Source organism: Salmo salar, chromosome 12 (assembly GCF_965601325.2).
Source record: "Salmo salar chromosome 12, fSalSal1, whole genome shotgun sequence".
NCBI classification, from domain to species: Eukaryota; Metazoa; Chordata; class Actinopteri; order Salmoniformes; family Salmonidae; genus Salmo; species Salmo salar.
This window is the reverse complement of record NC_138302.1, coordinates 17,909,137-17,931,081: the sequence shown is the minus strand read 5'-3', so window position 1 is coordinate 17,931,081 and position 21,945 is coordinate 17,909,137. Positions and strand designations below refer to the sequence as shown.

General features: G+C 46.9%; 1 protein-coding gene and 1 non-coding gene across 4 annotated transcripts in view; one reads left to right on the top strand and one right to left on the bottom strand.

Annotated features, from left to right (window-relative positions):
* Positions 1-3,838: 3,838 nt before the first annotated feature.
* On the bottom strand, positions 3,839-11,566 carry LOC106564361 (transmembrane channel-like protein 7). The gene is made up of 12 exons (XR_014379550.1): positions 11,555-11,566; positions 11,218-11,357; positions 10,220-10,368; positions 9,641-9,808; positions 7,193-7,344; positions 6,958-7,027; positions 6,740-6,837; positions 6,255-6,441; positions 5,999-6,129; positions 5,637-5,792; positions 5,354-5,432; positions 3,839-5,158 (listed from the first exon to the last, which is right to left on the bottom strand). It is a non-coding gene; the product is annotated as a transmembrane channel-like protein 7 (transcript).
* A 3,651-nt stretch (positions 11,567-15,217) lies between these two features.
* Positions 15,218-21,945, top strand: part of LOC106564366 (transmembrane channel-like protein 6) — a 48,009-nt gene continuing 41,281 nt past the window's right edge. The window contains exon 1 of one of the 3 annotated variants that reach the window (XM_082958655.1): positions 15,218-15,370. The gene's annotated coding sequence lies outside the window, so the exon portion shown is untranslated. Of the gene's footprint in view, positions 15,371-18,197; positions 18,341-18,872; positions 19,117-21,945 lie in introns of those variants that run through there. The other 2 variants (XM_082958656.1, XM_082958657.1) reach the window with 2 other exon arrangements.

Sequence of the window (21,945 nt, the reverse complement as noted above, 5' to 3'; positions counted from 1 at the left end):
GACAACACACTATGACTACTAACCTACTACAACTATACTGTCCATCTAGACAACACACTATGACTACTACCCTACTACAACTATACTGTCTATCTAGACAACACACTATGACTACTAACCTACTACAACTACAACTATACTGTCTATCTAGACAACACACTATGACTACTAACCTACTACAACTATACTGTCCATCTAGACAACACACTATGACTACTAACCTGCTACAACTATACTGTCCATCTAGACAACACACTGTGACTACTAACCTACTACAACTACAACTATACTGTCCATCTAGACAACACACTATGACTACTAACCTACTACAACTATACTGTCCATCTAGATACACACTATGACTACTAACCTACTACAACTATAATGTCTATCTAGACAACACACTATGACTACAACTAATACAACTATACTGTCCATCTAGACAACACACTATGACTACTAACCTACTACAACTATACTGTCTATCTAGACAACACACTATGACTACTAACCTACTACAACTACAACTATACTGTCTATCTAGACAACACACTATGACTACTAACCTACTACAACTATACTGTCTATCTAGACAACACACTATGACTACTAACCTACTACAACTACAACTATACTGTCTATCTAGACAACACACTATGACTACTAACCTACTACAACTACAACTATACTGTCTATCTAGACAACACACTATGACTACTAACCTACTACAACTATACTGTCTATCTAGACAACACACTATGACTACTAACCTACTACAACTATACTGTCCATCTAGACAACACACTATGACTACTAACCTACTACAACTATACTGTCCATCTAGACAACACACTATGACTACTAACCTACTACAACTACAACTATACTGTCTATCTAGACAACACACTATGACTACTAACCTACTACAACTATACTGTGTATCTAGACAACACACTATGGCTACTAACCTACTACAACTACAACTATACTCTCTATCTAGACAACACACTATGACTACTAACCTACTACAACTATACTGTCCATCTAGACAACACACTATGACTACTAACCTACTACAACTATACTGTCCATCTTGACAACACACTATGACTACTAACCTACTACAACTATACTGTCCATCTAGACAACACACTATGACTACTAACCTACTACAACTATACTGTCTATCTAGACAACACACTATGACTACTAACCTACTACAACTATACTGTCCATCTAGACAACACACTATGACTACTAACCTACTACAACTATACTGTCCATCTAGACAACACACTATGACTACTAACCTACTACAACTATACTGTCCATCTAGACAACACACTGTGACTACTAACCTACTACAACTACAACTATACTGTCTATCTAGACAACACACTATGACTACTAACCTACTACAACTATACTGTCTATCTAGACAACACACTGTGACTACTAACCTACTACAACTATACTGTCCATCTAGACAACACACTATGACTACTAACCTACTACAACTACAACTATACTGTCTATCTAGACAACACACTATGACTACTAACCTACTACAACTACAACTATACTGTCTATCTAGACAACACACTATGACTACTAACCTACTACAACTATACTGTCCATCTAGACAACACACTATGACTACTAACCTACTACAGCTATACTGTCTATCTAGACAACACACTATGACTACAACTAATACAACTATACTGTCTATCTAGACAACACACTATGACTACTAACCTACTACAACTATACTGTCTATCTAGACAACACACTATGACTACTAACCTACTACAACTACAACTATACTGTCTATCTAGACAACACACTATGACTACTAACCTACTACAACTATACTGTCCATCTAGACAACACACTATGACTACTAACCTACTACAACTATACTGTCTATCTAGACAACACACTATGACTACAACTAATACAACTATACTGTCTATCTAGACAACACACTATGACTACTAACCTACTACAACTATACTGTCTAACTAGACAACACACTATGACTACTAACCTACTACAACTACAACTATACTGTCTATCTAGACAACACACTATGACTACTAACCTACTACAACTACAACTATACTGTCTATCTAGACAACACACTATGACTACTAACCTACTACAACTACAACTATACTGTCTATCTAGACAACACACTATGACTACTAACCTACTACAACTACAACTATACTGTCTATCTAGACAACACACTATGACTACTAACCTACTACAACTATACTGTCCATCTAGACAACACACTATGACTACTAACCTACTACAACTACAACTATACTGTCTATCTAGACAACACACTATGACTACTAACCTACTACAACTATACTGTCCATCTAGACAACACACTATGACTACTAACCTACTACAACTATACTGTCCATCTAGACAACACACTATGACTACTAACCTACTACAACTATACTGTCCATCTAGACAACACACTATGACTACTAACCTACTACAACTATACTGTCCATCTAGACAACACACTATGACTACTAACCTACTACAACTATACTGTCCATCTAGACAACACACTATGACTACTAACCTACTACAACTATACTGTCTATCTAGACAACACACTATGACTACTAACCTACTACAACTACACTGTCTATCTAGACAACACACTATGACTACTAACCTACTACAACTATACTGTCCATCTAGACAACACACTATGACTACTACCCTACTACAACTATACTGTCTATCTAGACAACACACTATGACTACTAACCTACTACAACTACAACTATACTGTCTATCTAGACAACACACTATGACTACTAACCTACTACAACTATACTGTCCATCTAGACAACACACTATGACTACTAACCTGCTACAACTATACTGTCCATCTAGACAACACACTGTGACTACTAACCTACTACAACTACAACTATACTGTCCATCTAGACAACACACTATGACTACTAACCTACTACAACTATACTGTCCATCTAGACAACACACTATGACTACTAACCTACTACAACTATACTGTCTATCTAGACAACACACTATGACTACAACTAATACAACTATACTGTCCATCTAGACAACACACTATGACTACTAACCTACTACAACTATACTGTCTATCTAGACAACACACTATGACTACTAACCTACTACAACTACAACTATACTGTCTATCTAGACAACACACTATGACTACTAACCTACTACAACTATACTGTCTATCTAGACAACACACTATGACTACTAACCTACTACAACTACAACTATACTGTCTATCTAGACAACACACTATGACTACTAACCTACTACAACTACAACTATACTGTCTATCTAGACAACACACTATGACTACTAACCTACTACAACTATACTGTCTATCTAGACAACACACTATGACTACTAACCTACTACAACTATACTGTCCATCTAGACAACACACTATGACTACTAACCTACTACAACTATACTGTCCATCTAGACAACACACTATGACTACTAACCTACTACAACTACAACTATACTGTCTATCTAGACAACACACTATGACTACTAACCTACTACAACTATACTGTGTATCTAGACAACACACTATGGCTACTAACCTACTACAACTACAACTATACTGTCTATCTAGACAACACACTATGACTACTAACCTACTACAACTATACTGTCTATCTAGACAACACACTATGACTACTAACCTACTACAACTATACTGTCCATCTAGACAACACACTATGACTACAACTAATACAACAGGCTAAATTCACAGACACGGTTAAGTGAATGACATAACAACATAACCTTTTAATAGAAGCTTTTTTATAACTTCATTCATAGAAGTTCACATTTTGAAAACAATATTTGATCAAATATAAAAAATGTATAAAAAAAAAACTCAAGCTTTTGCAGAAACAACATCTACTTCATAGTAAGAGCTTTTACATGTATATTTAAAACCATTAAACACATCAGTATTCTAACAGTACACACTAGTAGTACTCTGTCCTTAACGCTGTTTACAAGTACAGCCTATATAGCAACATCATCCCCAATGATACCACATACCTGAGAGTTAAGTTTTTACAACTGCATCATAGCCACTAAACACATCAGTACAGTAACACTAGTACTGTAACTTTACTCTTGTTGTTCTTAATACTGTATATGACATTTAGGTACAGCCCAGAGCAATACACCCTGAATGTTAGGGAGTGACAAAAAGCTCAAAGGTCACATCTACTGCTACTTTTGTGCACTAAATATGGAATAGGGTGCCATTTGGCTATGTCTGCTCCATAGAGTTGGATAGAGGGTGCATTTGACACAATGATAGCTGGTGGGCTCTATTTCTATCTCTCTGGGCTGCATAGAGATAGTTAGAGAACACAACATTGTATCTGTCCCAATAGGGCGTCTGTGGTAGCATGGGAAGAGCCATTGAGGCAATCTTCATTTCGAAGTAGTTAATTTTCTTCTTCTACTACTTCTATGAGTTGGTAAACAAACTGAAAGGGTACATACTGCCACCTAGAGTGTATCGTTTGAACAGGTATAAAGCCAAGGTTGGCAATTTACAGCTACCTGCAGTTATGGAATGTTTCCTCACGAGTATAATTCTTTGGTTGAACCCTCCTGATGACCTGGATGGAATCATGAACATTTCCCACGGGGGGCCAGCACAGAAAAAAAAAATGTATGAAATGAAATGTATGCATTCACTACTGTAAGTCGCTCTGGATAAGAGCGTCTGCTAAATGACTAAAATGTAAATGTAATGTTCCTTAAACCATAGGTAGTTCCACTCAGTTGACTACTTCAGAAGGGTGAAAATCCCGAATGTCTCTGCACATGCTAAAACTGGCTTTTGGGCACTAGAGTCCTCTATCTATCTTTATGATGGGCTGTCATCGCCTGTAGGCTGTGCAGAGGGGTCCTTCAGTTGAGCGATATGGCTGTCCTCTCCAATGCCTGCTGAGGGGCCTTTCATGGTGGGAGGGCTGCCCTCTCTAGTGCCTGAAACAGTGGTGGAGGCCTTGAAGGTTTTCTTCTGGCGTCTGAGTGAGAGAGTGTGCTGCTTCAGCAGAAAATGCTTATCTGAGGTGCTCTGTGGGAGCAAAACAGACAAAGAGAGAGACAGAGAAAGAAAGAGAGAGAGAGAGAGAGAGAGAGAGAGAGAGAGAAAGAGAGAGAATGAGAATGAATGTATTGCAATATTTGAACTGTCTTACTATGAAGACACAAACCTATCCTCAGCAGCTGGATTAGGCTTAACTAATAATGTTATCAGTAGGTAACCTACCATCACCAGCATGTCCTTCAGTCTCTCGATTGCTTTTCCATTGGCTCTCCTCCGCGACTCAAAGGAGGTCAGGACAACACTGGGGAAAATGGTAAGATGATATACGATCTGTAACATTTACATCCATGGCAACAGGTACTTGTCATGTTCTATTCATTTAATTTCTATGATCTGTAAGAAACAGTATCTATGAGAGGAGTCAGGTTCTATTTCACCTATTGCACCTCTGAGCCAGTAGCAGTGGGTGGCAGGCCGGTATGTGTATATGATCTATATCACCTACATCTGCGCCAGTATCACCGGCAGAACGAAGGCCTCTGAGGACAGGTATCTCAGGGTGGACTTGGCCGGTCCTGGTAGACTGTCCACACACACAGCTGTTACATTAAACACTGTAGCGCTGCCCACAAAAGGACCACAGCTGGAAGAAGGTTTGAACCTGGGGGGGGGGCAAAGGGGAAATCGAGGAGAGAACAAGTACAGTGCTTTGCGGATAGGAAGAAACCTTGAGAGGAATCAGACTCAAGGAACCAGAGGAGTAATTTATGATCCGTTTGTATTTCTTTCAGAATTACTGGTGGAGGGTGATTCTACTAGAGTGAAACAGGAGTGAAAGAGAAGAGAAAGAGAGGAGGGAGGTCTTACTTGTGTAGGTTACTTCCGAGGGTGATGACTGCCATGATGAGACCCAGTAGTAACATGAAGTGGAACAGAACTGAAGAACTGGAGGCACGGAACATTCTCCGGGCTGGAACACAGCACTGGAGAACTGTCAACTGGGAGGAGGAGGAGGGGGATGAGGGGGAGAGAGAGGGAGAGAGAGCAAGGCAGAAGTGAGAAATGAAACAGTGAGAGATGATTTGTTGAGAGAAAGAGTTATGTAAATAACAACAACACTCACCTTCTTGATGTAAAAAATGGCCATCAGTTTGACTGTCTCTATAAATGGCAGCATGGGACAGTAGAACAGTCCTACCCAGGTGACCGTCTGACTGTACACCAGGTCTAGAACATTGAACGGGATCAGGAAATGCTGTTTCCCCGACAACCGCGCCAGCCAAGACGATGGGTACCTGTCCACCAACCACCTGCGAGGAGGGATGAAGGGACGACAAGATGAACGATACTGCTAGAAAACATCCAAAACACACATTACATAGTTAAAGTATTGTAGCAACCCAACACCTGGCAACCTTGTCAAGAGGTTTGGATCCCTTGATGCGACAGCTAAGTTGTTGAGTTGACAGTTGCTGGACCCCAAAACTGGCTGCAGTATGAACTGATCTGAGATGATTGGACAGGTGAAGGCGAGGGTTCCACAAGTGCTCTGTTCCATTGGGCCAAATAAGTTTTCATCAGAAATACTCCTTCAGAATATGAACTTACTTTCTAGGATAGGCGATGAAGAAGGTGTTGCAGAAACAGGCGAGGAAATCGAACACAGCGAGCTTGTACATCTCTTTACCAAACTGATTCTCCCAACACTGAGGACACACAGAATATAACGTCCATTTACCGTAGATGAAGCCCATTTAGTGCCAAAGGTCTGTCAATATGTCAATATGATCTGTAGTTGTCAACAATGGTTAGTCGTTATAACTCACTTCCTGTTGGCTGTTTTGGAAGAGGAAGAAGAGATACATCCCCAGACTGGCCAACTTCAGGAAGATACTCCTGGGGGCAAGAATAGGAGGAGTAGGAGCAGGAGGAGGAGGAGAAGGAGAAATTTTAAGAATTAAGATGATGAAGAGAGAACTTCAGTGATTATCAATATTTATTTATTGATGATGATGATGATGATTTGGTGTACCAATAAAGATTGGACATTTATGCTCCTACCTGACGAGGGTAGCATTGACCTGGGTGGTGATGGAGTAATCCTCGAAGGAAGAGATATGGCGGAAGACGTGAGGCAGGAAGAAGTTGACCAGGGTGATGACGATGGGAGGAAGGTACTGGAGAAGCACCGTGAGGATCAAATCGTTTCCACTCTGAGAGAGGGGGAGAGAGACGGGGCGGGGGAGAGAGACGGGGAGGGGGGGAGAGACGGGGAGGGGGGGAGAGACGGGGAGGGGGAGAGAGGGGGGGAGGGGGGGAGAGACGGGGAGGGGGAGAGAGACGGGGAGGGGGAGAGAGACGGGGAGGGGGGAGAGACGGGGAGGGGGAGAGAGACGGGGCGGGGGAGAGAGACGGGGAGGGGGGGAGAGACAGGGAGCGGGAGAGAGACGGGGAGGGGGAGAGAGACGGGGAGGAGGGGAGAGACGGGGAGGGGGGGAGAGACGGGGAGGGGGAGAGAGACGGGGCAGGGGGGAGAGACGGGGAGGGGGGGAGAGACGGGGAGGGGGAGAGAGACGGGGAGGGGGGGAGAGACGGGGCGGGGGAGAGAGACGGGGAGGGGGGGAGAGACGGGGAGGGGGAGAGAGACGGGGCGGGGGAGAGAGACGGGGAGGGGGGGAGAGACGGGGAGGGGGAGAGAGACGGGGAGCGGGGGAGAGACGGGGAGGGGGGGAGAGACGGGGAGGGGGAGAGAGACGGGGAGGGGGGAGAGACGGGGAGGGGGAGGGGGGAGACGGGGAGGGGGGAGAGAGAGGGGGGAGAGACGGGGAGGGGGAGAGAGAGGGGGGAGAGACGGGGAGGGGGAGAGAGACGGGGAGGGGGGGAGAGACGGGGAGGGGGGGAGAGACGGGGAGGGGGAGAGAGACGGGGAGGAGGGGAGAGACGGGGAGGGGGGGAGAGACGGGGAGGGGGGAGAGAGACGGGGTGGGGGAGAGAGACGGGGAGGGGGGGAGAGACGGGGAGGGGGAGAGAGACGGGGAGGGGGGGAGAGACGGGGTGGGGGAGAGAGACGGGGAGGGGGGGAGAGACGGGGAGGGGGAGAGACGGGGAGGGGGGGAGAGATGGGGAGGGGGAGAGAGACGGGGAGGGGGAGAGAGACGGGGAGCGGGGGAGAGACGGGGAGGGGGGGAGAGACGGGGAGGGGGAGAGAGACGGGGAGGGGGGAGAGACGGGGAGGGGGAGAGAGACGGGGAGGGGGGAGACGGGGAGGGGGGAGAGAGACGGGGAGGGGGGAGAGACGGGGAGGGGGAGAGAGACGGGGAGGGGGAGAGAGACGGGGCGGGGGGTTGAGCAGGAGGGGGAGAGAGACGGGGAGGGGGTGAGAGACGGGGAGGGGAAGAGAATCCCGGGGGAGAGAGACGGGGAGGGGGGGAGAGACGGGGAGGGGGAGAGAGACGGGGAGGGGGGGAGAGACGGGGAGGGGGGGGAGAGACGGGGAGGGGGAGAGAGACGGGGAGGGGGGAGAGACGGGGAGGGGGAGAGAGACGGGGGAGGGGGGAGACGGGGAGGGGGAGAGAGACGGGGAGGGGGGAGACGGGGAGGGGGGAGAGAGACGGGGAGGGGGAGAGAGACGGGGAGGGGGGAGAGACGGGGAGGGGGGAGAGACGGGGAGGGGGGGAGAGAGACGGGGAGGGAGAGAGACGGGGAGGGGGAGAGACGGGGAGGGGGAGAGACGGGGAGGGGGAGAGACGGGGAGGGGGGAGAGAGACGGGGAGGGGGAGAGACGGGGAGGGGGGAGAGAGACGGGGAGGGGGAGAGACGGGGACGGGGGGTTGAGCAGGAGGGGGGGAGAGACGGGGAGGGGAAGAGAATCTATAAATCTATAACTAACACACACACACACACACACCCTCTCAGCCTGTTTAAATCTATAACTAACACACACACACCCTCTCAGCCTGTTTAAATCTATAACTAACACACACACACCCTCTCAGCCTGTTTAAATCTATAACTAACACACACACACCCTCTCAGCCTGTTTAAATCTATAACTAACACACACACACCCTGTCAGCCTGTTTAAATCTATAACTAACACACACACACCCTGTCAGCCTATTTAAATCTATAACTAACACACACACACCCTCTCAGCCTATTTAAATCTATAACTAACACACACACACCCTCTCAGCCTGTTTAAATCTATAACTAACACAGCACACACCCTCTCAGCCTGTTTAAATCTATAACTAACACACACACACCCTCTCAGCCTGTTTAAATCTATAACTAACACACACACACCCTCTCAGCCTGTTTAAATCTATAACTAACACACACACACCCTCTCAGCCTGTTTAAATCTATAACTAACACACACACACCCTCTCAGCCTGTTTAAATCTATAACTAACACACACACACCCTCTCAGCCTGTTTAAATCTATAACTAACACACACACACCCTCTCAGCCTGTTTAAATCTATAACTAACACCACACACACCCTCTCAGCCTGTGAGGCTTTGGTGGCATAGTAGATGAGACAGAAGGCTCCGCCCAGTAGAACCAGGACCAGGAAGTGGAGCAGCCCTCGCAGGAAGTAGAGCCGTGCCCACTGACCCAACGTCCTCCTGGCCTCCCGCTGTTGGAACCTCTCCTCTTCTAAGTATAACTGGGGAGGGAGGGGGGAGGGAGAGGGGAGAGGGAGGGGGGAGGGAGGGAGGGAGAGGGAGAGGGAGGGGAGAGGGGAGAGGGAGGGGGAGGGGAGAGGGGAGAGGGAGGGGGAGGGAGGGAGGGAGGGAGGGGAGAGGGAGAGGGAGGGGAGGGGAGAGGGAGGGGAGGGGGGAGAGGGAGGGGGGAGGGGAGAGGGAGAGAGAGGTAGTCTGTGTGAACTCACTTTGTGAAAGAGAAAGACAGAGGAAGGGATACAGAACAATCATAATGGAGAGAGAGAGAGAGAGAGAGAGAGAGAGAGAGAGAGAGAGAGAGAGAGAGAGAGAGAGAGAGAGAGAGAGAGAGAGAAAGAGAGAGAGAGAGATATGAGGATAAAGTTAGTTGAAAGACATAGACTACCACCCCTAACCTTCAGTTCGTTCCTGATGAAGCTGAGTTTGAGGTCGGCGGACCTCGGGGTCTTGGATACAGAAGTCCCACCCACAGAACACCTTGTAGCTCATGTGGATGTTGTAGCGGTTGCCTAGCAACCACGTGTGCTTGTAGCCTACAACCGTCCTGTTTAAAAGAGGTGATGAGAATGGTAAAAAAAACAGACTTTACAACTTTGGCCCAGTAGCTTTCGCTAAATAAACCCTACTGTGTCCTCCCTGTGGACACATCTTTAACTGCCTATCTTTGGCTGCGTCCCAATAATCTCTCCTTTACCTCTCCTTTATCTCTCCTTCCTCCTGAAGTGTGCACTCCTTCACTATTCCTTACAAATGTAAAAGCATTTGATTGGTGGAGGCATGGGCTACTCCGCAGGGGTGGGCAACTCCAGTCCTGATCGGTGTCACACTTTTTCTCCATCCCTAGCAAACACAGCTGAAGGTCATGAGCTGGGTCAAAACTGTGACACCAATAAGGGCCCCGAGGACTGGAATTGCCCACCCCTGCCGGCGGGGCTAGAGGGACAGCGTGTGTGTGTGTGTGTGTGTGTGTGTGTGTGTGTGTGTGTGTTTGTGTGTGTGTGTGTGTGTGTGTGTGTGTGTGTGTGTGTGTGTGTGTGTGTGTCCTCACGAGGATAATAAAACAAAGAAAATTCTGACAGGTCGGTACATTTTGCCGTGACCCCACAAGGAAAAAAGCTATTTTAGGCTTAGGGGGTTAGGGTTACAATTAGGGTTAGGGGTTATGCTTAGGATTAGGGGTTTATGGTTAAGGTTAGGGTTAGGTTAAGGATTAGGTTAGGTGTTTGGGGTTAGGGAAAATAGGATTTTGAATGGGAATCAATTGTTTGTTTCCCACAAGGACAGTAAAACAACATCAAATAAAATGTTATTTGTAGCATACACATGGTTAGCAAATGTTATTGCGAGTGTAGCGAAATGCTGTGTGTGTGTGTGTGTGTGGTGTGTGTCTGACCTGCGGACCACCATGACCAGACTGAGGATGAGGACGGTGAGGGTTCCGAGGAGGAAGAGGAGGGGCGTGTTCAGACACAGCAGGTCCAGAGAACTACGTGCATAGAACCCATAGAATACTGGAGAACGTTCTAGAAAACCCTGGAGGAGGGAGGGAAGAGAGTGAGGGAGGGAGGGAGGGCGGTCAAGAGGAAGAGAGAGAGGAGAGAGAGGGAGAAGGAGGGTTAAATCACATACACTGTACACCACAGGAGGTTGGTGGCACCTTAGTTGGGGAGGACGGGGCTCGTGGTAATGACTGGAGCTGAACTAGTGGAATGGTATCAAATACATCAGACACATGGTTTCATGCCATTCCATTTATTCTGTTCCAGCTATTACCATGAGCCGTCCTCCCCTCAGCAGCCTCCACTGCTATACACAAATACACACACACACACACACGTACACACACAGACACACACACAGACACAGACTCCTTCTCTACTGGGTGCGATGTCTCTATGGTCCCCCTGTCCTGGTGGTGGTGGTGGGTCCGTCGTCGGGCCAGAGAGCTGGGGAGCTGGTTGAAGATCTCAGTCTGGTAGTTGACACACGACTCGCCTGTCACAGTGGAGCTACAGCTCTCCTCTATTGGGGGGTGGAGAGAGGGATGGAGAGAGGGATGGAGAGAGGGATGGAGAGAGGGACGGGGAGAGGGATGGATAGAGGGATGGAGAGAGGGATGGAGAGAGGGATGGAGAGAGGGACGGGGAGAGGGATGGGAGAGGGATGGAGAGAGGGATGGAGAGAGGGACGGAGAGAAGGATGGAGAGAGGGATGGAAAGAGGGATGGAGAGAGGGATGATAGAGGAACGGAGAGAGGGATGGATAGAGGGGTGGAGAGAGGGATGGAGAGGGGGATGGATAGAGGAATGGAGAGAGGGATGGATAGAGGAATGGAGAGAGGGATGGATAGAGGAACGGAGAGAGGGATGGATAGAGGGACGGAGAGAGGGATGGATAGAGGAACGGAGAGAGGGATGATAGAGGAACGGAGAGAGGGATGGATAGAGGGACGGAGAGAGGGATGGATAGAGGAACGGAGAGAGGGATGGATAGAGGAACGGAGAGAGGGATGGATAGAGGAACGGAGAGAGGGATGGGTAGAGGGACGGAGAGAGGGATAGATAGAGGAACGGAGAGAGGGATGGATAGAGGGACGGAGAGAGGGATGGATAGAGGGACGGAGAGAGGGAGAAAGATATTTTATTTGTATTTATTTATTTCACCTTTATTTAACCAGGTAGGCTAGTTGAGAACAAGTTCTCATTTACAACTGCAACCTGGACAAGATAAAGCAAAGCAGTTACACATGGGATGAACAAACATACAGTCAATAACCCAATAGAAAATCTGTATACAGTGCGTGCAAATGAAGTAAGGAGGTAAGGCAATAAATAGGCCATAGTGGCAAAGTAATTACAATTTAGCAATTAACACTGGAGTGATAGATGTGCAGATGAGGATGTGCAAGTAGAAATACTGGTGTGCAAAAGGGCAGAAAAAAACAAAAAACAAGTTTGGGGATGAGGAAGGTAGTTGGTTGGATGGGCTATTTACAGATGGGCTGTGTACAGCTACACCGATCGGTAAGCTGCTCTGACCACCGATCCTTGAAGTTAGTGAGGGAGATATAAGTCTCCAACTTTCAGTGATTTTTGCAATTCGTTCCAGTCACTGGCAGCAGAGAACTGGAAGGAAAGGCAGCCAAAGGAGGTGTTGGGTTTGGGGGTGACCAGTGAAATATAACTGCTGGAGCGCATGCTACGGGTGGGTGTTGCTATGGTGACCGGTGAGCTGAGATAAGGCAGGGCTTTACCTAGCAAAGGCTTATAGATGACCTGGAGCCAGTGGGTTTGGCGACGAATATGTAGCGAGGACCAGCCAACGAGAGCATACAGGTCGCAATATGGGGCTTTGGTGACAAAACGGATGGCACTGTGATAGACTGCATCCAATTTGCTGAGTAGAGTGTTGGAGGCTGTTTTGTAAATGACATGATGGGTAAATGATGGATAGAGGGATGGAGAGAGGGATGGAAAGAGGGACGGATAGAGTGAGACAGAATGAGCAGGGAGGGGTGGCTCATCGGTCTAAGGCACTGCATCGCTGTGCTAGAGGCGTCACTACAGACCCGGGTTTGATCCCAGGCTGTGTCGCAGCCGGCCGCGCCTGGGAGACCCATGAAGCGGCATATAATTGGCCCAGCGTCGTCCAGGTTAGGGGAGGGTTTGGCCAGCCGGGATGTCCTTGTCCCATTGCGCTTTTGGCGGGCCGGGCGCTTGCACGCTGACTGGGGTCGCCAGTTGTACAGTGTTTCTTCTGACACATTGGTGCGGCTGGCTTCCGGGTTAAGGGAGCAGTGTGGCTTGGCAGGGTCATGTTTTGGAGGACGCATGGCTCTCAACCTTTGCCTCTCCCGAGTCCGTATGGGAGTTGCAGCGATAGGACAAGACTGTAACTACCAATTGGATACCACGAAAATGGGGAGAAAAAGGGGTAAAAGAACCCAAAAATGTTATAAATATGAAACAGAATGAGCAAGGGGGAGAGAGACTCATCTATGGAAGGATGGAGCTACAGCTCTTGTCCATGGAGGGGATTAAGAGGTTGATGGATAGAGGGGAGAAGGGAGGAGAGCATCTATAAAGGGATGAAGAGAGTGAGTGAAGGTGAAGTAAGAGGTAGAGAGAGAGGGATGGAGACGATCTCGCAGGTGAAGAAGCCGGATGTGGAGGACCTGGGTTGGCGTGGTTACACGTGGTCTGCGGTTGTGAGCCCGGTTGGGATGTACTGCCAAATTCTCTAAAATGATGTTGGAGGTGGCTTATGGTAGAGAAATTAACATTAAATTATCTGGCAAAAGCTCTGTTGGACATTCCTGCAGTCAGCATGCCAACTGCACACTCCCTCAAAACTTGAGACATCTGTAGCATTGCGTTGTGTGACAAAACTGCACATTTAGAATGGCCTTTTATTGACCCCAGCACAAGGTGCACCTGTGTAATGATCATGCTGTTTAATCAGCTTCTTGATATGTCAGACCTGTCAGGTGGATGGATTATCTTGGCAAAGGAGAAATGCTCACTAACAGGGACGTAAGCAAATTTGTGCACAACATTTTAGAGAAATACGATTTTTGTGCATATGGAACATTTATGGGATCTTTTATTTCAGCTCATGAAAAATGCGACCAACACTTAATTAACATGTTGCGTTTATATTTCTGTTCAGTATATATTATATAACTATATGTATTACATTTTTATGTTTCCACCAAGTCCTCCAACCAGGGGAGATGGGATAGGGAAAAAAAGTAATTGAATACATGAAATAAAATGATGCAAGTGATATTATTTGATAGAATTCAATTCTATATGCTAATTTCAGAGCTGATCTAAAAAACGAACCACACACACACACACAACCACACACACACACACACACACACACACACACACACACACACACACACACACACACACACACACACGTTTACCTGATACGAGCCTCATGAAGCCACCGCTGTTGTATTCTTTGTCCTCCATCTTTCTTCAAGGTCTTCTAGGTCTCTACTGTGTTCCGCTTCCTGATCTTACACACACATGATCGCACATACACTCATATACGCACACGCACATACAAAGTCACTAAACGCTGTACACACATTCACTCAGAGCTCCCTTCAAACACACATTCACACACTCCCCACCCAATATCAGCCTCGCATCAGCCCCTCTCTGTTTCCTTCTCTCCCTCTCTCTCTCTGTGTGTCTCTCTCTCTCTGTGTGTCTCTCTCTCTCTCTCTCTCTCTGTCTCTCTCTCTCTCTCCCCTCTACCTTAGATACATCATCCTCCCTTATAAGTTGACTTGTTACTTCATGTTTTAGAACTGATCTAAGACCTGTGGCTAAGCTGCAGCTTCTGTCGACAGGTCTCAGGAAATCACATGACAGGAAACAAAGATGGGTGTTGCGTTATTGAGTCTGTTGTTGAGAACGAAGACACACACACACGCATACACACAAATTCACACTTACATACATACACACTGCTAACAGGCCTGGCTGGACTAGGTCGAAGAGGAGCGGAATGGAGAGGGTCCAGAGCAGGTAAGTTGGTCTGTGTGTGTGTGTGTGTGTGTGTGTGTGTGTGTGTGTGTGTGTGTGTGTGTGTGTGTGTGTGTGTGTGTGTGTGTGTGTGTGTGTGTGGTGTGTGTGTGTGTGTGTGTGTGTGTGTGTGTGAGTGTGTTGATGATGTGTTATGTTGTATGCTGAATAAGCCAGATATTGTTGTTGTGCGGGGAGTCCAGAGGGAGGTGCTGATTTTCGAAGTGGGCTGCTCATTCGATTGTTACATGGAGCATAATCTTGATTACCCAGAAGTCAAATTCACTCGCAAAAGTTTGTAATTTCCTCCATGAGAATCTATCCAGGAGAGATTAGACTGAGCAGGACTTTTCTGAAAAGCTCCTTAAATACCAGCACCTCATATCAGGCTTGGACAGCCTGGGATGCTAATGCAAGTTGTTGATATTTGGTAGTCTCGGCCACGTACATAGGATTACTGTATGTGGCCTTCAGATTGCAGGCCTGCCTATGAGTAGGGCAAAACACCCAGCTATGCAGCTCAGCCATTACAGGCTGCATAGCTGTGTGGAGGAGAAGGTACTGCTCTGTTTCAGCCGTTATGGGCTGCATAGCTGTGTGGAGGAGAAGGTACTGCTCTGTTTCAGCCGTTATGGGCTGCATAGCTGTGTGGAGGAGAAGGTACTGCTCTGTTTCAGCCGTTATGGGCTGCATAGCTGTGTGGAGGAGAAGGTACTGCTCTGTTTCAGCCGATATGGGCTGCATAGCTGTGTGGAGGAGAAGGTACTGCTCTGTTTCAGCCGTTATGGGCTGCATAGCTGTGTGGAGGAGAAGGTACTGCTCTGTTTCAGCCGTTATGGGCTGCATAGCTGTGTGGAGAGAAGGTACTGCTCTGTTTCAGCCGTTATGGGCTGCATAGCTGTGTGGAGGAGAAGGTACTGCTCTGTTTCAGCCGTTATGGGCTGCATAGCTGTGTGGAGGAGAAGGTACTGCTCTGTTTCAGCCATTACAGGCTGCATAGCTGTGTGGAGGAGAAGGTACTGCTCTGTTTCAGCCGTTATGGGCTGCATAGCTGTGTGGAGGAGAAGGTACTGCTCTGTTTCAGCCGTTATGGGCTGCATAGCTGTGTGGAGAAGGTACTGCTCTGTTTCAGTCGTTATGGGCTGCATAGCTGTGTGGAGGAGAAGGTACTGCTCTGTTTCAGCCGATATGGGCTGCATAGCTGTGTGGAGGAGAAGGTACTGCTCTGTTTCAGCCGATATGGGCTGCATAGCTGTGTGGAGAAGGTACTGCTCTGTTTCAGTCGTTATGGGCTGCATAGCTGTGTGGAGGAGAAGGTACTGCTCTGTTTCAGCCGATATGGGCTGCATAGCTGTGTGGAGGAGAAGGTACTGCTCTGTTTCAGCCGATATGGGCTGCATAGCTGTGTGGAGGATGTACTTCTTGTTTCCTTAAGTGTCCTTGAGGTCAACGACCTTTGAAATGTTTGAATCCTTGATGATGTAATATGTGGAATCAAATAAAGTGTTTAAAATGTGTCTGTGTGGTTGAGTGCGATGAAGACTGATCATAGGCCATAGTCATTCTGAAACTGTTGGTGAGAATCTAGGACAGGATTCTGCTGAAAAGCTAGTGTGTGTTCACCACCTACTCAAACCCCAGATGGCATTATCATGTATAGACTTACTGGGAAAGGAAAGCAGCTACTTTGTCAGTTGCACAACTGATCGCATTCAACCAAAATGAGTCTTCCACATTTACCCCAACACCTCTGAATCAGAGAGGTGCAGGGAGCTGCCTTACTCAATGTCCACAGCACTCGAAGGAGCAGTTGTAGGAGGTTAACTACCTCGCTCAAGGCCAGAAATGCAGATTTTCCCACCTTGCCGGCTCAGGGATTCAAACCAATGACCTTTTGTTTACTTGCCCAGCGCTCTTAACCACTAGACTACCTACCACCCCTACTGTAGTCTATGGAAACTAAAGCAAACAGTTGGTGCAGCTTGTGGTTGTTTTACCTCTCTTGGTTCAATGCACCACTGATTGTAAAACATGCTCTGGATAAGAGCGTCTGCAGAAGGACTAAGATGTAAATGTGAGATAACAGTTCTCATGTGATGCCAAATACAGGCTGTGAAATGCTGGCTGCATGGCTGCAAATGGTTGCATAGTTGTCCATGCAATCTGGGTGTAACTAATGGTGGAGGGAAATCATCTCTAGCATCTAAAAAGGAACCTGGGTACCAGTCTGTTCGAGGAATGAAGAGGTAGAGACAGGGGAATGGAGAGGTAGAGACAGGGGAATGAAGAGGTAGAGACAGGGGAATGAAGAGGTAGAGACAGGGGAATGAAGAGGTAGAGACAGGGGAATGGAGAGGTAGAGACAGGGGAATGGAGAGGTAGAGACAGGGGAATGAAGAGGTAGAAACAGGGGAATGAAGAGGTAGAGACAGGGGAATGAAGAGGTAGAGACAGGGGAATGGAGAGGTAGAAACAGTGGAATGGAGAGGTAGAAACAGGGGAATGGAGAGGTAGAGACAGGGGAATGAATAGGTAGAGACAGGGGAATGGAGAGGTAGAGACAGGGAATGGAGAGGTAGAGACAGGGGAATGGAGAGGTAGAGACAGGGGAATGGAGAGAGAGACAGGGGAATGGAGAGGTAGAGACAGGGGAATGGAGAGGTAGAGACAGGGGAATGGAGAGGTAGAGACAGGGGAATGGAGAGGTAGAGACAGGGGAATGAAGAGGTAGAGACAGGGGAATGAAGAGGTAGAGACAGGAGAACAGAGGTAGAAAGAGAGGTTGTAGTTTTGGAAATATGCTTCTTCTTTCAGTCATTCATCAAAAACTACATTACCCAGAGGTTCTCGAGGCGAGTTAATATGTACCTTAATTGTGGCCAGGTAGTCAGAGACAGATAGAGAGAGCTCCTTATTGTAACTTTCAATCCAAGAAATAGGATACAGAAAAATCACCTGATCAACAGCACACAGGTAATTTCAGCCTCTTAATTTCCTTCTTTCACCTCTCAGATCACCATTCTTCCGTTTGTATGTTTCATTGATAGACTACCTTTAGGCTAGAACAGACCAGGGAACATATTGTGCAATAGAAATGGTGAATACAACACACCCAGACAATCTCTCACACCTTGACCAGACTAGGCTCTGTCAATGGAGTAGGCCACTTGACTTGGCAAAATTGATGAATTCACAAATGTTTAGGCCACCTGTATTGGAGACGTTTAGCCTAAAGTAGCATAAGGCTAGCCTATGCGTTAGTTGAAATGTTTTATGAAAGATAAGGTATAAAAAAAATATCTAGAAAGGACAGACTTCACCAACTTTTCTTATCAAGGAAATGTAGTGACACAGCTGTCTATAGAATTATATAGCGTGTGAAAACAAACGTTGGAAGAAGGATTTCTAGCAACGAATAGGAATGTTCCATTCGGTGGAAAACTTGATTTGAGGGGGAACTTTGCGGTTCCAACATAAAATGATAAACACACAGCGGCGGTTTTTCTTGAACTGAAATATAAACCACACGTTGAGACAGCCGGTAAACTGTTTCTCCGTGAAAGTCTACCTATTGCCCGGTACAACGTTTCAATGCGCGAGGATAATGATATCGTCACCCCGAGAGGCGACAATGGTTCGTTGCCGCTGTTCAACATGCCGATGTGTTTTGTAACCGTAGAGAGAGAGACTGATCTACTGCGCCGCACTGCAGGTCTAAGCTTGAACGGCTTTCGCAAGTTACGAAGGGGGTGAGTGAACCGACCGTATGGCTGACTGTTGCTTTTTTCAGATTGCCTTGTCGTTTTCCTTTCCATTTATTTGCACACGGGCAACAAATCTCGAGAAACAGTTTGTCCGCTGTAGCTTCCTATATATTTTAACTGTTCGGTCTGATACGTTTGAGTGACTGACAGGTTAAGAATAAACCGACGCAAAAGGAAAGGCAATGCGCCATTAATAACAGAAACAACACTGCAACAATTGTGGGTTGTTTACGATGCTTTGAGGTCTGACTAGGTGGGCTAGTTTCGTTGTGAACTAACTAAAACCAGCGGAAAGAGGGTGAGTGAACCTCGGGCGACGATAACAGGCAGTGCCTGTCATTCATGTCGACTGCCTTGGGGGTAGGATTTTGCTGCTGGTTGCAGAATCAGTCAGTGAATTGCAGGGCTTGCAGAAAAACGTCGCAAACGCGCTAGTATGACCGATGTTTCAAAATTGATCGTTTGTTTTTATAGGTCAACGATAATGGGGCCAAATGTAGCCTACACCAACTTAAACTTTTACCCCCTTTATAGCCTAACAGCTGCCTTCAACACAACAAAAATGTGACGCTTTTGTCTCAAAGCCCTCGTCTCAAGACCCTCTCAAGACCCTACCACTCATTGTGTATATTTCTTCCAATGTAAAAGAGCACATGGCACAGAAAGAAGACATACACACACACCTTGTTTGGCTGCATACTGGGGATAGCTTTGTGTTATAACGTTAGCTTTGTGTTATAACATGCGTTTTAGTCCAGGAGTAAGCTTGATCTGTGTCGGAGAAACCAGTCCATTGTGTCCAGGGCCAACATCAGTTCATCTTACTCCTACTTCCACAGTGAATTCAATGCTCTGGGGTGAAGTTTCCCCTAAGTACAGATCCAGGATCAGCGTTCCCTCCCCCAATCCTCACCTTAACCATTAGTGGGGACAATGCTAAACTGACCCAAGATGGGAAACTTCCACAGAGAGAAGTCAATAGGAACTGAATCTATGCAGGTCTTTACTCTCTGTAAGACTATACTTGTATGGTTTGTGGGCCTTCATCCACCCCGGGACCCACCCCAAGTTTAGTTCTCTGGCCTAGTGACAGTTGACTGCAGAATACTGGTCTGTTCTGTTGCCGTGACAACACGGGGAGAACTTTAGCACAACGGGCAGTGTAATTACAGTGCTGTGGGTCAGTCTGATACAGCAGTCCTTAGAGTTGTTCTGTTCTGTGTGCTGATTCTGTTTCCTCTCTCTGTGTCTCTCTGTCTCTCTCTGTGCCTCTTTCTCTCTTTCTTTGTCTCTCTGTGTGTCTCTCTCTCTCTGTGCCTCTTTCTCTCTTTCTCTTTGTCTCTCTTTGTCTCTCTCTCTCTGTGTCTCTGTCTCTCTCTGTGCCTCTTTCTCTCTTTCTCTTTGTCTCTCTTTGTCTCTCTCTGTGTGTGTGTCTCTCTGTCTCTCTCTGTGCCTCTTTCTCTCTTTCTCTTTGTCTCTCTTTGTCTCTCTCTCTCTGTGTGTCTCTCTCTCTCTGTGCCTCTTTCTCTCTTTCTCTTTGTCTCTCTCTCTGTCTCTCTCTCTTTGTCTCTCTCTCTGTTGCTCTGTCTCTCTCTGTGTGTGTCTCTCTCTCTCTTTGGTTGTCTCTCTCTCTGTGCCTCTTTCTCTCTTTCTCTTTGTCTCTCTTTGTCTCTCTCTCTCTGTGTGTCTCTCTCTCTCTGTGCCTCTTTCTCTCTTTCTCTTTGTCTCTCTCTCTGTTGCTCTGTCTCTCTCTGTGTGTGTCTCTCTCTCTCTTTGGTTGTCTCTCTCTCTCTCTCTCTCTCTGGTTGTCTCTCTCTCTCTCTCTCTCTCTCTCTCTCTCTCTTTGTCTCTCTGTCTCTCTCTCTCTGTGTCTCTCTCTCTGTGCCTCTTTCTCTCTTTCTCTCTCTCTCTCTCTTTGTCTCTCTGTCTCTCTCTCTCTCTGTGTCTCGCTCTCTGTGCCTCTTTCTCTCTCTCTTTCTCTCTCTCTCTGTTGCTCTGTCTCTCTCTGTGTGTGTCTCTCTCTCTCTTTGTCTCTCTCTGTTGCTCTGTCTCTCTCTGTGTGTGTCTCTCTCTTTCTTTGGTTGTCTCTCTCTCTCTCTCTCTCCTCTGTTAGTTTTACCGTTGTGTGAACTGATTATCAGTCAGCTGTTAACTGCCAGACTGATGAAATATTCCCTTCTACCCTGTCAGTCCCACCCCCTCTTTTGACCCCCTTACACCCTCTGACCCCCTTACACCCTCTGACCCCCTTACACCCTCTGACCCCCTTACACCCTCTGTTGTGTAAGTAGGCTGAATCGCCATGTTAATCTGCCGTTGTGTTAAACAGTGCAGTAAATGTGTTTCTCATCACTCAGTGTTTTCACTGACAGGCCCAGGCCAGCTGACTGGCTTTGTTTTGGCTGTACTACAGACAAACTTTGACCTGGAGCCAAACAATGTTCAGGGGTGGTTGACAGTGACACACAAACACACACAGAGAAAAGGGACATGGGCGCTGGTCAAAAGTAGTGCACTATATAGGGAATAGGGTGCCATTTGGGACTTGTCTCTGTGATAAGACCAGCAATCTGACAATATGCCCTAGGAGAGTGAGGGAGGACAGAAGGAGGGGGAGGACAGAAGGAGGGAGAGGACAGAAGGAGGGAGGACAGAGGTGCAGAAAGACAGTCAGTGATTGGAGACTTGGAGCATTGACAGAGTTGGAGATAATGGAGTTTGAGAGGGAGAGAATGTGGAGAGAATGTGGAGAGAATGTGGAGAGAATGTAGAGAGAATGTAGAGAGAATGTAGAGAGAATGTAGAGAGAATGTA